Consider the following 14,282-nt stretch of genomic DNA (forward strand, 5'->3'; position numbering starts at 1 on the left):
CTGAGTGCCTCTGTGTGCACACCAAGTGGGATCTACAACCTCATCATCATCCTCTCTGTTCGCCCACTCCTCATCATGACAATCACCCTTCTCTTCCTACTGTGACAGCACTGTACAGTCCGGGTGCACCTCTAGTGTTGATTGCACAAGTGCCGGTTCATGCATGTAGTAGTTAAATAGTTTCAACTTTTGCGTCTACTGAGTCATTTTTGCAAAGTTGGCAGATAATGTTAGGTTATCTTTGCTGTATTAATAAAGGCCCAGGTTAGGCAACCCTTGCTGTTCCTGTGAACTGGAGACCCAGGACCACTGATGGTCAGAGCCAGAGTTGTGGCTGAGGATGCAGTGCTTGTCATGATTGCAACGCTTCATGTCTGGGAAGCCACAATGTAACCTCCTGATCTTCCACCTCCTCTGCTGAGCTACTCAGCTGAGTGCTTCTGTGTGCACACCAAGTGGGATCTACAACCTCATCATCATCCTCTCTGTTCGCCCACTCCTCATTATGACAATCACCCTTCTCTTCCTACTGTGACAGCACTGTACAGTCTGGGTGCAACTCTAGTGTCTGATTCTCATCAGATTCACCCGTGTGTAGACCCGTGTGTTAATGATTAGTGACGAGGGTCTAGATTCTGCTTTGACCCTACTTCACCCTGCCCCAAATCTATAAAAAAAAAATTGGGGCATTGGTGCAGATTCTTTCCTCCTCTTAATTCTGTGAATCTTTGGAGAAGACCTTTGATGCCCATTGAAAAGAATGTGTGAACAGCTCTGCAGGCACGCCCACCTGTGGTTCCCCACAGTCAGTCGTGCAGTTGGAGTGTTGTAACAAGTGTAATTGGGGTGCCACCTCTGAGGATTGTACTGTGTGAGATGTTAAGATGGAGGAAGAGGAGGAGAGGACAGTTCATGCAGCGCTTGCCATCCACTGGAGCACATGCTCTTTCTGGGCCTCATCAACAGTGACCACTTTGCGGCTGCCAAAGAAAGGAAGTCGATTAGCCCATCCAGTAACAGATGTTGTCAGTTATCTTTGGATAGGACGAGACGGTGTTTGTTCAGTAGCACTTTCAGTAACTATACCACCTAACCCACGTACACCTTGAAAATCAAGCCTGTTCCCCCTTCCACCACAACTTTGCTTTTTCCCACTCATGCTGGATGTACCATTCCCATCTTTTAATCATCTGTTTCACAACTCTAAACCCAAACCTCTCAGTCACCAGTTACTAAATTCACAATCAGTATTTATTTGCTGAGATAGTATGTCTGGACCACACTATTAGCAGAAATAATTCAAATTCATAAAGGTGGGCTGGTGTCTGGACCATAGTATTAGCAGAAAGGATTTAAACTCAGAAATGTGGCCTGGTGTCTAGACCACACTGAAAGCAGAAAGGATTTAGATTCTGAAAGGTAGCCTGATGTCTAGCCCACACTATTAGCAAAGAAAATTTAGATTATGAAATGTGGCCTGGTTTATGGCCCACACTGTTAACCAAAAGGATTTAGATTCTGAAAGGTGGCCTGGTGTCTGGCCCATGCTATTAGTACAAACGATTTAGATTCTGAAATGTGGCCTGGTGTCTGGCCCACACTATTGGCAGAAATGGTTTAAATTATATATTGTGGACTCCTGGCTGGACCACACTATTAGCACAAACAATTAAAGGCCCCGTCTCACATAGCGAGATCGCTAGCGAGATCGCTGCTGAGTCACTAGTTTTGTGACGCAACAGCGACCTCAGTAGCGATCTCGCTATGTGTGACACGTACCAGCGATCAGGCCCCTGCTGCGAGATCGCTGGTCGTGTCAGAATGGCCTGGACCTTTTTTTGGTCGTTGAGGTCCCGCTGACATTGCTGAATCGGTGTGTGTGACACCGATCCAGCGATGTCTTCACTGGTAACCAGGGTAAACATCGGGTTACTAAGCGCAGGGCCGCGCTTAGTAACCCGATGTTTACCCTGGTTACCAGCGTAAATGTAAAAAAAAACAAACACTACATACTCACCATCTGTTGCCCGTCAGGTCCCTTGGCGTCTGCTTCCTGCTCTGACTGAGCCGCCGTAAAGTGAGAGCACAGCAGTGACGTCACCGCTGCGCTCTGCTCTCAGTGTACGGCGGCTCAGTCAGAGCAGGAAGCAGACGCCAAGGGACCTGACGGGCAACAGATGGTGAGTATGTAGTGTTTGTTTTTTTTGGTAACCAGGGTAAACATCGGGTTACTAAGCGCGGCCCTGCGCTTAGTAACCCGATGTTTACCCTGGTTACCCGGGTGCTGCAGGGGGACTTCGGCATCGTTGAAGACAGTTTCAACGATGCCGAAGTCGTTCCCCTGATCGTTGGTCGCTGGAGAGAGCTGTCTGTGTGACAGCTCCCCAGCGACCACACAGCGACCACACAGCGACGCTGCAGCGATCAGCATCGTTGTCTGTATCGCTGCAGCGTCGCTGTGTGAGACGGGGCCTTTAGATTATGAAATGTGGCCTGGTGTATGGGACACACTCTTAGCATAAACTATTTAGATTCAGAAATGTGGCCTGGTTTCTAGTTCACACTATTAGCACAAACGATTTAGATTCTGAAATGTGACCTGGTGTATGGCCCACACTATTAGCAAAAAGGAATTTGATTCAGAAATGTGGCCTGTTGTCTGGCCAACATTATTAGCAGAAATGATTTAGACTCTGAAATGTGGCCTGGTGTCTGACCCACACTATTAGCAGAAAGGATTTAGATTCTGAAATGTGGCCTGGTGTCTGGTCCGCACTATTAGCACAAATGATTTAGATTCTCACGTGACCTGGTGTATGTCTAATAATATTAGCAGAATGGATTTAGATTCTGAAATGTGGCCTGGTGTCTGGTCCACACTATTAGAGAAAACAATTTTGATTCTGAAATGTGGCCTTGTGTATGGCCTATACTTTTTACAGAAATTATTTACATTCTGAAATGTGGCCTGGTGTGTTGTCTACACTATTAGCAGAAAGGATTTAGATTCTGAAATGTGGACTCTTGACTGGACCACACTATTAGAACAAACTGCTTAGATTCTGAAATGTGACCTGTTGTCTGTCACACACAATTAGCAGAAAGGAATTTGATTCTGAAATGTGGACTGGTGGCTGAACCACACTATTTGCATAAATGATTTTGATTCGGAAATGTGGCCTGGTCTCCTGCCCACACTATTAGCACAAACAATTTAGATGCTGGAAGGTCGATTTCACACAGAATCCTGTCTATCTGAACTATCTAACTACGTGCCGCAGCAGCAGCCAGAGTAGCCTCTCCAAGCTGCTACACTGACAAAATGGTGCACAAACAACATGTCCTGTTTTTATATATAGAGGGACATGTGACTTCGGCAGCCAATGACAGAAAGCCTTGTATCTGGTCATTGTAGATGGTCTCTACACCCTGATTGGTTCAACACATTAAGTTAATAAAAAATAAATTAAAAAATACAGTCCGCCGCTACTTTGACAGCTCCCCACCCCTGCCCCTCATCAAACATGTCCCCTTTGCTCATCATACAGCACCACTTTCCTATCCAAAGCCCTAATACAAGCATTAGTGGAAATTTTATCACGTACCAAACTTTGGTCTAATTTTGCCGATTTTGAGGATAATGCTAATAAATCCCAATTTCGCTTATTTCTACTCAAGAGGCAGCTGCAAAGGTAAAATTTTACTGAGGGCAGCAAAGATTTCACAAGCTGGCATGCAATCATCACGAGAAAAGCATTTTATGGCTATTAAGTTTACCATTGTATGACTTTGCAAAGTATGTTTTGTAACTATTTGCCAGCTAAAATCAGGAGTGTGTTTAAAACATGTAAGTGGTGCAAATTGTTCCGTTTTATGAAATTTCTTTAGGCTTTATTCCTGATTGATGCTTGCAAACCTTAATGCAAAATACTAATCAAATACTGATCTGTGAAAATGACCTTAATGACCATTTTAAATAAATTTAGAATCTATTCTTCATCAATTTTTTAATTACAGAACAGCAGATGAAAATCTATTCATTCTTCATTGTCAAGTGAATAAAGCATATGAACCAGCAGCCAGCAGCTTTATCTCACAATAGCTGCTTACAAAATAGAAGGACAGTTTCCTGGTAGCTTTGTGTTGCATCAGTACTGGTACATTTATTAAGGACAGCTGGTGTACATGTACAGACTATTATATCACTTTTTTGTTGGAATTAGTAACAGAAAATGTAATTATAAGGTTTATATATTTAAACAATTGTTTAACATTCACAGTAAGAATCAAATATCAGTATCCTTATTCACTACATCCTCACTACTATTATCATTAGATTTTATGTATTGTATATTGTATAAATCAAAACAAATAATGGCAAACTGTATTCAACACTTTTACTTCCCTCCTCCACACTCTATTGCCTCATCTGACCTCCCTCATTTCTGCAGTAGACTTTGCTGCACATTTCAAAAACAAGATTGAAGAAATCAGGCAAGTTTTTACTGCTCAATCATCAAAGCCACTACTTATAGCAGACCAATGTCCTTCTCATCTTATCTTCCTTCCCACCATCACTGAAAGAAAGCTTACTCATCTTCTCTCCAAATCGCACTTGTGCATTTGCCCCCATCGCATCCCATCTTCACCTCATCAACACGATTATACCGGCCTTAATCCATCTCTTCAATCTATCATTAAGTTCTAGTACATTCCCTTCTGTTTTAACACATGCAACAATCACATCAATCCTGAAGAAGCAAGCCCTCAAACCAATCTACAGGGTGGGCCATTTATATGGATACACCTAAATAGAATGGGAATGGTTGGTGATATCAACTTCCTGTTTGTGGCACATTAGTATATGGGAGGGGGAAAACAAGATGGGTGGTGACCATGGTGGCCATTTTGGAGTTGGCCATTTTGGATCCAACTTTATTTTTTTCAATGGGAAGAGGGTCATTTGACACATCAAACTTATTGAGACTTTCACAAGAAAACAATGGTGTGCTTGATTTTAACGTAACTTTACTCTTTCATGACTTATATACAAGTCTATGACCACTTATAAAATGTGTTCAAAGTGCTGCCCATTGTGTTGGATTGTCAGTGCAACCCTCTTCTCCCACTCTTGACACACTGATAGCAACACCACAGAAGAAATCCTAGCACAGGCTTCCAGTATCCATTGTTTCAGATGCTGCACATCTCGTATCTCCACATGGTGTGGTATATGGGGTACAAAGATAGTGGGGCCATTCTTCATTAATGGAAGCCTCAATGCCACTGGATATCTGAAATTGCTACATGATGATGTGCTGTCCTCTTTATGCACTGAAGATGGCACGTTCCCTGAGTTTTTCCAGCAAGATGGTGCACCACTACATTATGGGTGTTAGTTCTGAGCATTCTTACATGAGCAGTTTCCTTGAAAGTGGATTGTTATTGTGGGCCAGTTGAATGGCCACCAAGTTCTCCCGATCTGACCCCCTTAGACTTTTATCTTTGGGGTCATCTGAAGGCAACTGTCTATGCTGTGAAGATACGAGATGTGCAGCATCTGAAACAACGGATACTGGAAGCCTGTGCTAGCATTTCTTCTGTGGTGTTGCTATCAGTGTGTCAAGAGTGGGAGAAGAGGGTTGCATTGACAATCCAACGCAATGGGCAGCACTTTGAACACATTTTATAAATGGTCATAGACTTGTACATAACTCATGAAAGAATAAAGTTATGTTAAAACCAAGCACACCAATGTTTTTCATGTGAAATTCTCAATATGTTTGATGTGTCACATGACCCTCTTCCCATTGAAAATAATAAAGTTGGATCCAAAATGGCTGACTTCAAAATGGCAAAATGACAGCTTGAATTTCTTTGAAACTTGATTGGGGCTGCTTATCCATCATCCAGACTGTCCTGTGTTGCAACCTTTCATCAATTTTTTTCTATTGTATGCTTCCAAGGACATAAGCTATAGTACCATGGGTTATAAACGTATTTGATTATGAAAACAAAAATAACAAGTGATATATAGATATATAGTGATCACATAAATTTTGTTATATCAGATAAGACAAGGCACAAAAAAAAAATAAACAACAAAATATTTGAAAAGTCACCCAGCTGAAAGAAGTTTTTATTGATTCCAGGCCCAAAATTGGAATCTGGCGCTATAGACAGCTTGTTGGGTAAAATGTCCAATTATAATCCTAGAGTCTATCTATTTTATTTACTATCTAAAGTATATAAAAAAATGGACACACCCCATCATATCTGGAGACAATTTGATTTTCCATCTGATGGCTGTTTATGTTGAAAGTTATCTGCAAAAAATTGTTAAAAAAATTCCCAAACTGATTGCAAGACATCAGTGATTTTTTCTCCAGGATTGAGTCAATTGATGCCACTGATGTGGATTTTTTATATACATCTGATATTAGTAACTTAAATACTAACATCGCTTGTGTGGAAAGTAAAAAACATATCATAACTGATACCGCGCTTGGGTGATAGTGAAGGACTAGCCCTAACTTACAGGAAAGCAATGAAACCACATCAATATGTGTAGTAATAGATGATACGCTGCACGTTATAGTAGGTCCAATTGTCAACTACTGTGTGGGCTAACAACCTGCTCGCTCCTGAAAAACATATACCACATATCCAGGTATGCATATATTATAGTTGAAATGACCATAGACACATGTGGTGCTTATTCCTGGTAGATAAATCACACTTGTAAGCTGAAATAAATATACCAAAGACACTTCTTACCATGTGGAAGTGTAGTCCGCAGGATAACGTGTGTTGTGCTGGACTCCCGCCAACCTGCTCGTGATGGGTACCGGGGATGGTGTGCGGTATCTCACCGGTAGAAGCGGCAGGTACGGGGACAGTGCGATCCGCGGGTGGTAGCGGTCAGGGGGCGCACGTGGGCTGGTGCCGCCCTGATCGGTGTGAGGTGTCGCTGCTCAGTGTAGAGCCAGGAGACGTCCCGGCCGGAGGCGTCCCTGGTTACACTGAAGGAAAAAAAGGGATGGCCGCCGCTGACATGCAGCGTGTGACATCACGGGCCTACGGAGCCTTACTAGGACAAAAAGGCTGACCTACGCATTTTGAAGGGTAAACGCCCTTCTTCATCAGGGTGGAGAGAAGGGCGTTTACCCTTCGAAACGCGTAGGTCAGCCTTTTTGTCCTAGTAAGGCCCGTGACGTCACACGCTGCATATCAGCGGCGGCCATCCCTTTTTTTCCTTCAGTGTAACCAGGGACGCCTCCGGCCGGGATGTCTCCTGGCTCTACACTGAGCAGCGACACCTCACACCGATCAGGGTGGCACCAGCCCACGTGCGCCCCCTGACCGCTACCACCCGCGGATCGCACTGTCCCCGTACCTGCAGCTTCTACCGGTGAGATACCGCACACCATCCCCGGTACCCATCACGAGCAGGTTGGCGGGAGTCCAGCACAACACACGTTATCCTGCGGACTACACTTCCACATGGTAAGAAGTGTCTTTGGTATATTTATTTCAGCTTACAAGTGTGATTTATCTACCAGGAATAAGCACCACATGTGTCTATGGTCATTTCAACTATAATATATGCATACCTGGATGTGTGGTATATGTTTTTCAGGAGCGAGCAGGTTGTTAGCCCACACAGTAGTTGACAATTGGACCTACTATACCGTGCAGCGTATCATCTATTACTGCACATATTGATGTGGTTTCATTGCTTTCCTGTAAGTTAGGGCTAGTCCTTCATTATCACCCAAGCGCGGTATCAGTTGTGCTATGTATTGAGCGTTACAGAAGTGGCACATTTTCTGGGGATACCAGCAGCTGGAGGATTCTTTAGTCTATTCCCACTCATCCAGTGGGCATGAGTGGTGAGCGCCAGTGATTTTTGTATATTTACTTGGAAAGTAAAAAAGTTATCAGGGATAAGCTATATGAATATGTTTGTATTCCAGCAAACAGTTAGCATTTCTTACAACTTTGTTGTAATTATTTGAAAGAAAAATTATTTTAGGCATGGTGAGAAGTACTACTTGCAGTTTCAGAATGTCGCTAATTTCTTTATGTCGTATTTCGAACAATGCTTTGTGACTTCTAATATTTGGTCCAACCACTTTAAACTATGGCTGCAATATTTAGACGATGTTTTCATCCTTTGGACATGTTCATTTGATTTATTACAAGAATTACACATATAGAGGGTCTAATAAGTATTGAACACATCATCAATTTTCTAAGTAAATATATTTTCAAAGGTGCTATTGACATAAAATTTTCATCAGATGTTCATGACATGTTCATGAAAGTCATGACATCCACTGAAATCTACCAGTCATTAGAAAGCAATTCTGACACTTTCTGAAAAATAATATCAGCTGGTTCAACTGATGGTATATAAAAAGGTTTCTCATCACCACGGTGCCACATAAGAAACATGTCATGATGGGGAAAAATAGTGATATGTCACAAAACCTTTGCAACCTTATTGTTGCAAAACATACTTTTTTGAACTACGGAAGGTTCCAGTGACCACTGTTGGGACCATAATATTGAAGTAAAAAGAACATCACATCACCATAATGCGGCCACAACAAGTTATCAGTCAGGAAAAGGGTACAAAAACTTTCAAGACATTAGATATACCATGTGAACACAATCATGAAGAATTTGCTTAAAATTGGTATAACAGTTACATTATCTAGAACTGGTCATTCTTCAAAAACTGATGAAAAGTCAAAAAGAAAATTTGTCCAGGTGGCTGCCTAGAGGCCTACAGCAATGTTAAATAGCCTGCAATAATTTCTGGAAAGCACTGGCTGTGTACTGTATGTGAGAATAGTCTCCCATATTCTTAATATGTCTGGCCAGTGGGATAGGGTGGCAATACAGAGGCCTTTTGTTACAAAGAACAGCATCCATGTCTGGCTATGTTTTGGCAAAATCTACATCAAATTTGCAAAAGTAAGTGGGGAAAAATGTGTTATGATTCGATTAGAAGAAAGAAAAACTGGGAACGAAAGAAAGCGCAATAGGGTGTTAACCGATAAAGAATGAGGTGTTAAGGAAGTGAATCCACTCACCTGGTATGGTTTCTGAAAAGCAAAGTGTATCTAGCATGAATATATATATATATATCACACTGCACTCAGATATCAACTGAGTGCAGTACTATTCCAGCAGATTTCAGCAATAGAGGAGATGGAGAAATTAGTTTCGCCATCTCCTCCGCACTGTGTTGCGATTCTCTGATGTGAGAGGATCGGGGCACAGAGCATTAACACTCGGCTCACGCTTGCAGCAGAGCAAGAGCCGAGCATCATTAGCCTATCATTTTCGATGCTCCCTCATCGGATATGATATGTTAGTGTGTCTCCGGCCTAACAGTAATTTTGACCAGGGGTACCAAACTTTTATATGCCACTGTCTTTTTTTTATAATTTTTAAAACCTATTTTTTTAACTGTGCACTGTGCATATTACTTCCCTTAGGGCGTTTGAACATACAATCACCTGAATGCTTGTCCTATATACAGCAATACCACAGTATTGCTGCATATAGTAAAAATCATGGTTTCCTTTGAACCTCGGCCGCAGGCATGGTTTCAATGGACATACATAATGACAAGCATGGAGGTCTTAAACAGACCCCCAGCTGCCATAGGAACCTATTCACAAGTCATCATCGTGTCATGAACTCATCGGTGGGCGCATAGAATGATGAATGGGGTGAGCTCACCCCGTGAGCCCGCTCCATGTACCTGATTTTGACTTGCACCATACATGTATGACTGATATTGTGAAGGGGTTAATTTTCCCGCTGTTCCAACACCACTACTCCAGAAATTCAGTCACATGTCAATCAATGTTTGGGTTACAGTGATAAAATCAAAGGATATACATATTACCTAATACAGTCCAAGTGATTCAAATGTGCCGTACAGGAAATGATTTCCCTTGCACAAATAATCCTCCCTCTGCCAAATATTATTCTTTTACATTAAAAAAGAAATAGACCTAAAACTCTCTGATTCCAGTAAACAAGGCACTTAACACTATAGATATTAGTCAGTCTTTTACAGCTGTGGTTTACTGTATTTTTCAGACAGAATGCAGTAAAGCTGTCACAGGGATATGTCAGAGGTTTTGAGGAAAGGTCAAGGATCATTTTATTTATTGGAGTTTTTAGCTAACATTGTTATTGAAGTTGACCCCCAGTGCCAGGAATGGGACTAGGTTGGATGTGGTCTAATAGGTAGAGTATACTATTTCTCTTAGGGCTTGAACAGTATAATTGATTTGTACCTCTATGTGATAGCGCTAACATATTTGTAACTAAAACTGATGCATATAATATTGTCACATAGTATGCTACTATACAAAATATGTAAAAGCAAAAATAAAATTGGTGCTTTTCATAATTAATCAAATTAGCACTCTAATAGCAATATTATTACATCATAAACTTTTTTCATTGAAGTTCAGTTGTATATTCATGCATATTGTTAAGGGCTCACCTTATGAGGTGGATCGTCTAAGCCCCAGATCCAGGCCGACACACGGATCCCGGGGCATTGATACAGCAGCAGGAAGGCACACATTGAGCAAAGACTTGAAGCAGTGGAAACTGCAGGCAGACAAGACACGTGAAAGTAGGTATGGTGTTAGGACTTGAAGGAGTGGAGGCCTCTGGTAGACAGGACGCAAGACAGTCCAAGTCAATGCAGGCAGAGGCACTCAGGGCTACTTGTAAAAGCTGGCATGGCGCACAGCTGAGGGCAGCATTCGTAGGGGAAGGTGATGAATTCCTGACGAGGCAGATGTGTAACACAGTTTGCACGATATCAAGCTGTCATGTGATTTCTAGTCAGAAGATCACTCCTGAGTCCTGACCATTCTTTCTTGCATTTACAATTTGTCGATCTTCCCCATGGGAAGGACTTTCTGTAATTTCCCAAATCATATTATCACCTATGAAATCCCTCCTTGCAGCTCACAAGCACCTCCTTTTCACTCCAGGTCCACATTATTTGCCATACTGAATGTGTCATCATGATCAAGTGCTACTGAAGATATTATTACTGCCATATCTATGGGATCAGGAGTGCAGTGATATGGCCCCTACAATAGCTGTTGAGTTACAAAACGTTCCTGTTTTATGCTGCATGTCTCTGCATGTCATAAAGTAAGACCCGAACCCAAGCAGGAGATGGATCCATCATATTACTGACACAAACAGTGTCCAATGCACCTCAAGGAATATATTGGGCCTTTTGGGATTTTTTTCTGTGTCCACCAATATGCTGTAAAGAAAATAGTGCAGCATGCTGGCTATTAATCCGGTAAAAAGAAAAAAAATTGTTACAAAGTCTCCTAGCGGTGCAATCTGATTCTCATGTAAACTGAACAGAATTATAATTTTGCTAATACATGAAAAATATATATATCTTTGTACTGTGTTAGTCAGAAGAAGAGATCTGAGTAGTCTTGAAAGCTTGCTATTTGTTAGAGATGAATTTGTTTGGAAATGATCACTGAATCTCAATTTGCCATATTCGTGCCATATTGGTACCTTATTGGTGCCGAATTTATGTTTGAAGATCGGGTCAGAACAAATTCGGTAATTTCTACTCCCATTGACTCCAATGATGTTTGGCTGTGTTCGGGGAATATTGCAAATTCAATATTCTCTGCCAATCGTAATCCGAACCGAATTTTCAAAAATTTGCTAAACTCTATTTGTTACCATCTTTTCAGTTAGTCATTAAAAGATATCAACCACTGAGGACTCTCAAATTTGAATATTTTAATATTGCATATAATGATACCAGTTTTGTCTTGCCAACAATTAAAATAAGACTGACCAAAATCAGGATCTAATGATAGTTTATCATTAGAGGCCTTGGTGAGGCTTTAGTTTTACCTTGAATACTCCTTTTTAGATACTAGGAGATGGGCTACATTGGTTGCTTCACTGCACATTTCATTTACCTTTGAGATGATAATCTAAATACCTTTATAGTAATCTGGATATTTTACATCTTCTATAATATATCAAACACAATGTTGAAGAGTGCATGTAAAATTAATCTTAAAAGTGTAATTTGCAAAGTTTGTGATTTTATGAATAGTTTCACTAGTCAGGCCACTTAGACATACTTACCATGCTATAAGTGTAAAGCTCTTTATTATCTTGATAAATTGACTTCTTTGCAAAGAAAATAGATGGCTGGCAAGTGGTGTTATTATTTTATCCCCCTGGAATTGGTCATTAATTCATTAAATGCACTGATAAATCAATACTTAAATGATAAAATTGGAGAACTGTACACATTTCACAGGAACATGAAAGGTTTGATAAGTCATATCTAAAATGTACTCTATGGCCTGTCATAAACTAATAGAAAAAGATTTACACAGAGGAATGAAGTCATCATTTATACTAATAAAAAATGACACCAGTGTTTGAACATAATTTTTCAGTGATTCATATGCATTTTATCTATGTAACTAGGGCTGAAACTTCTTGGTGGGAATAATAAAATTCTGGTTTCATCAAATACTCAAAGCAGAGAAATTAAATGATCAAAAATGAATGCAGAGGCAAGATTTTTATGGATTTGTATCATACAAATATAGCACATTTCTTCCTCCCAGAAGAATATATATTTAGATTATTGGAAGTAAGTGATCCTATGAAGGGCATTCTTATTTGTCAAATTGACACAGATAGAGCTGTTTAAGTCAAATAAATCTGATTGCAGCAGAGTTGCTCACGTCATATCCCTCCTGCAGCAACTCTGAGATTTCCACAGTAGGAAAAATGGCTTGGGTTATTTTACAATATATACTGGAGACAAAACACATACTTAGAAGAAAAATCATTAAAACCCAACAGAGCTAAATAGTCACCACTAAAAGCTCTGAGTACTCTTATGAAAGTTAATATTAATGTGGAAGTGCTATAAATACACATTGTTATCTACGCCAATGTTGACCCATCAACTACACACTGACTTGGAAGAAGCAATAAGCTCAGGCCACTTCTAACCATTGACTTGGTCCTCTGGGGATCACTGAGACAAACAAATGAACAAATAACTTGAGAAAAAGATAAAAAGGGACAGGAGAACTGTCATTTTTATAGGAACTGATTATTTGACCATTAACATCCCAGACTTAGAAAGTTCAAAGAGATTGCATGAAAAAAAATAAAACAAAGGGTTGTATGAGCATCTGCGTTCAACTGATCAAGTCATATACTTACAGTTTCAGCCAACAACAATCAAGAGTTCAATCTGACAGATAAAATGTAAATCACAGTAGTCTGCTATCAGCTCTAATGTACAATTGTTCTCATATAATTTATTTCTTTCAACTTTAATGTTATATTTATATTGGCGACTTTAGAAGTTATTGTGGATGTTATTTCTTATTTCATATCCACGTGGTGTCTCCTAATAGGTTCTACAGTTTCTACAAAGATATGGATATATATATATATATATATATATATATATATATATATATATATATATATATATATATAAATATATTCCCATTTTAATACAAATATAAATATTTATAGATTTTGGCAGTACCAAAAATGTATATCATATCCAGACAATTACCACCAAATGGAGTAATAAATCATGTGTATCAAGATAGTATCACATAAATTTAATCTTTATTGTTGTGTGACAGACAAGTAGACAAAAACAAACCATAAAACAACCTCTTTAACCGTTTATCGACCGCTGATACGCCTTTTAATGGCCGCAGTTAAGGGTAGTTATGCCTCAGCGCCGCCTTTTTAACGGCGCAGAGAAATAAGTGGATAGCACCCCCCAGTGTCAGAAATTCTCCGGGGGTAGCTGATACCACAAAGCACATGATTCGGGTCGGTTTTTACGGACCCCAGTGTTGCGATCACTGTTATTCACAGAATAAAGGCAGCCACAAAAAAATTCAGATTTTGCATTTAATTTCTCTCTCCTCTGATGTGATCACACATCAGAGGAAGAGAAGTGGGGTCCCCCGATCTCCCCCCCAGTACCTCCGGTGTCCCTAGACCCTCCTGAATCCCCTCCCCCATGAGCAGATCCCCGCCAAGAGATCTGCTGGCCACCACCCGCACCAATAGGAAAATTTTCCTATTGGTTCATTTTGATCACTGTGATAGACCCTATCACAGTGATCAAAATGAAAAAAAATGTAAATCAAACCCCCTTTATCACCCCCTTAGTTAGGTAAAAATAATAAAAT

Source organism: Ranitomeya variabilis, chromosome 1 (genome assembly GCF_051348905.1).
Source record: "Ranitomeya variabilis isolate aRanVar5 chromosome 1, aRanVar5.hap1, whole genome shotgun sequence".
NCBI classification, from domain to species: Eukaryota; Metazoa; Chordata; class Amphibia; order Anura; family Dendrobatidae; genus Ranitomeya; species Ranitomeya variabilis.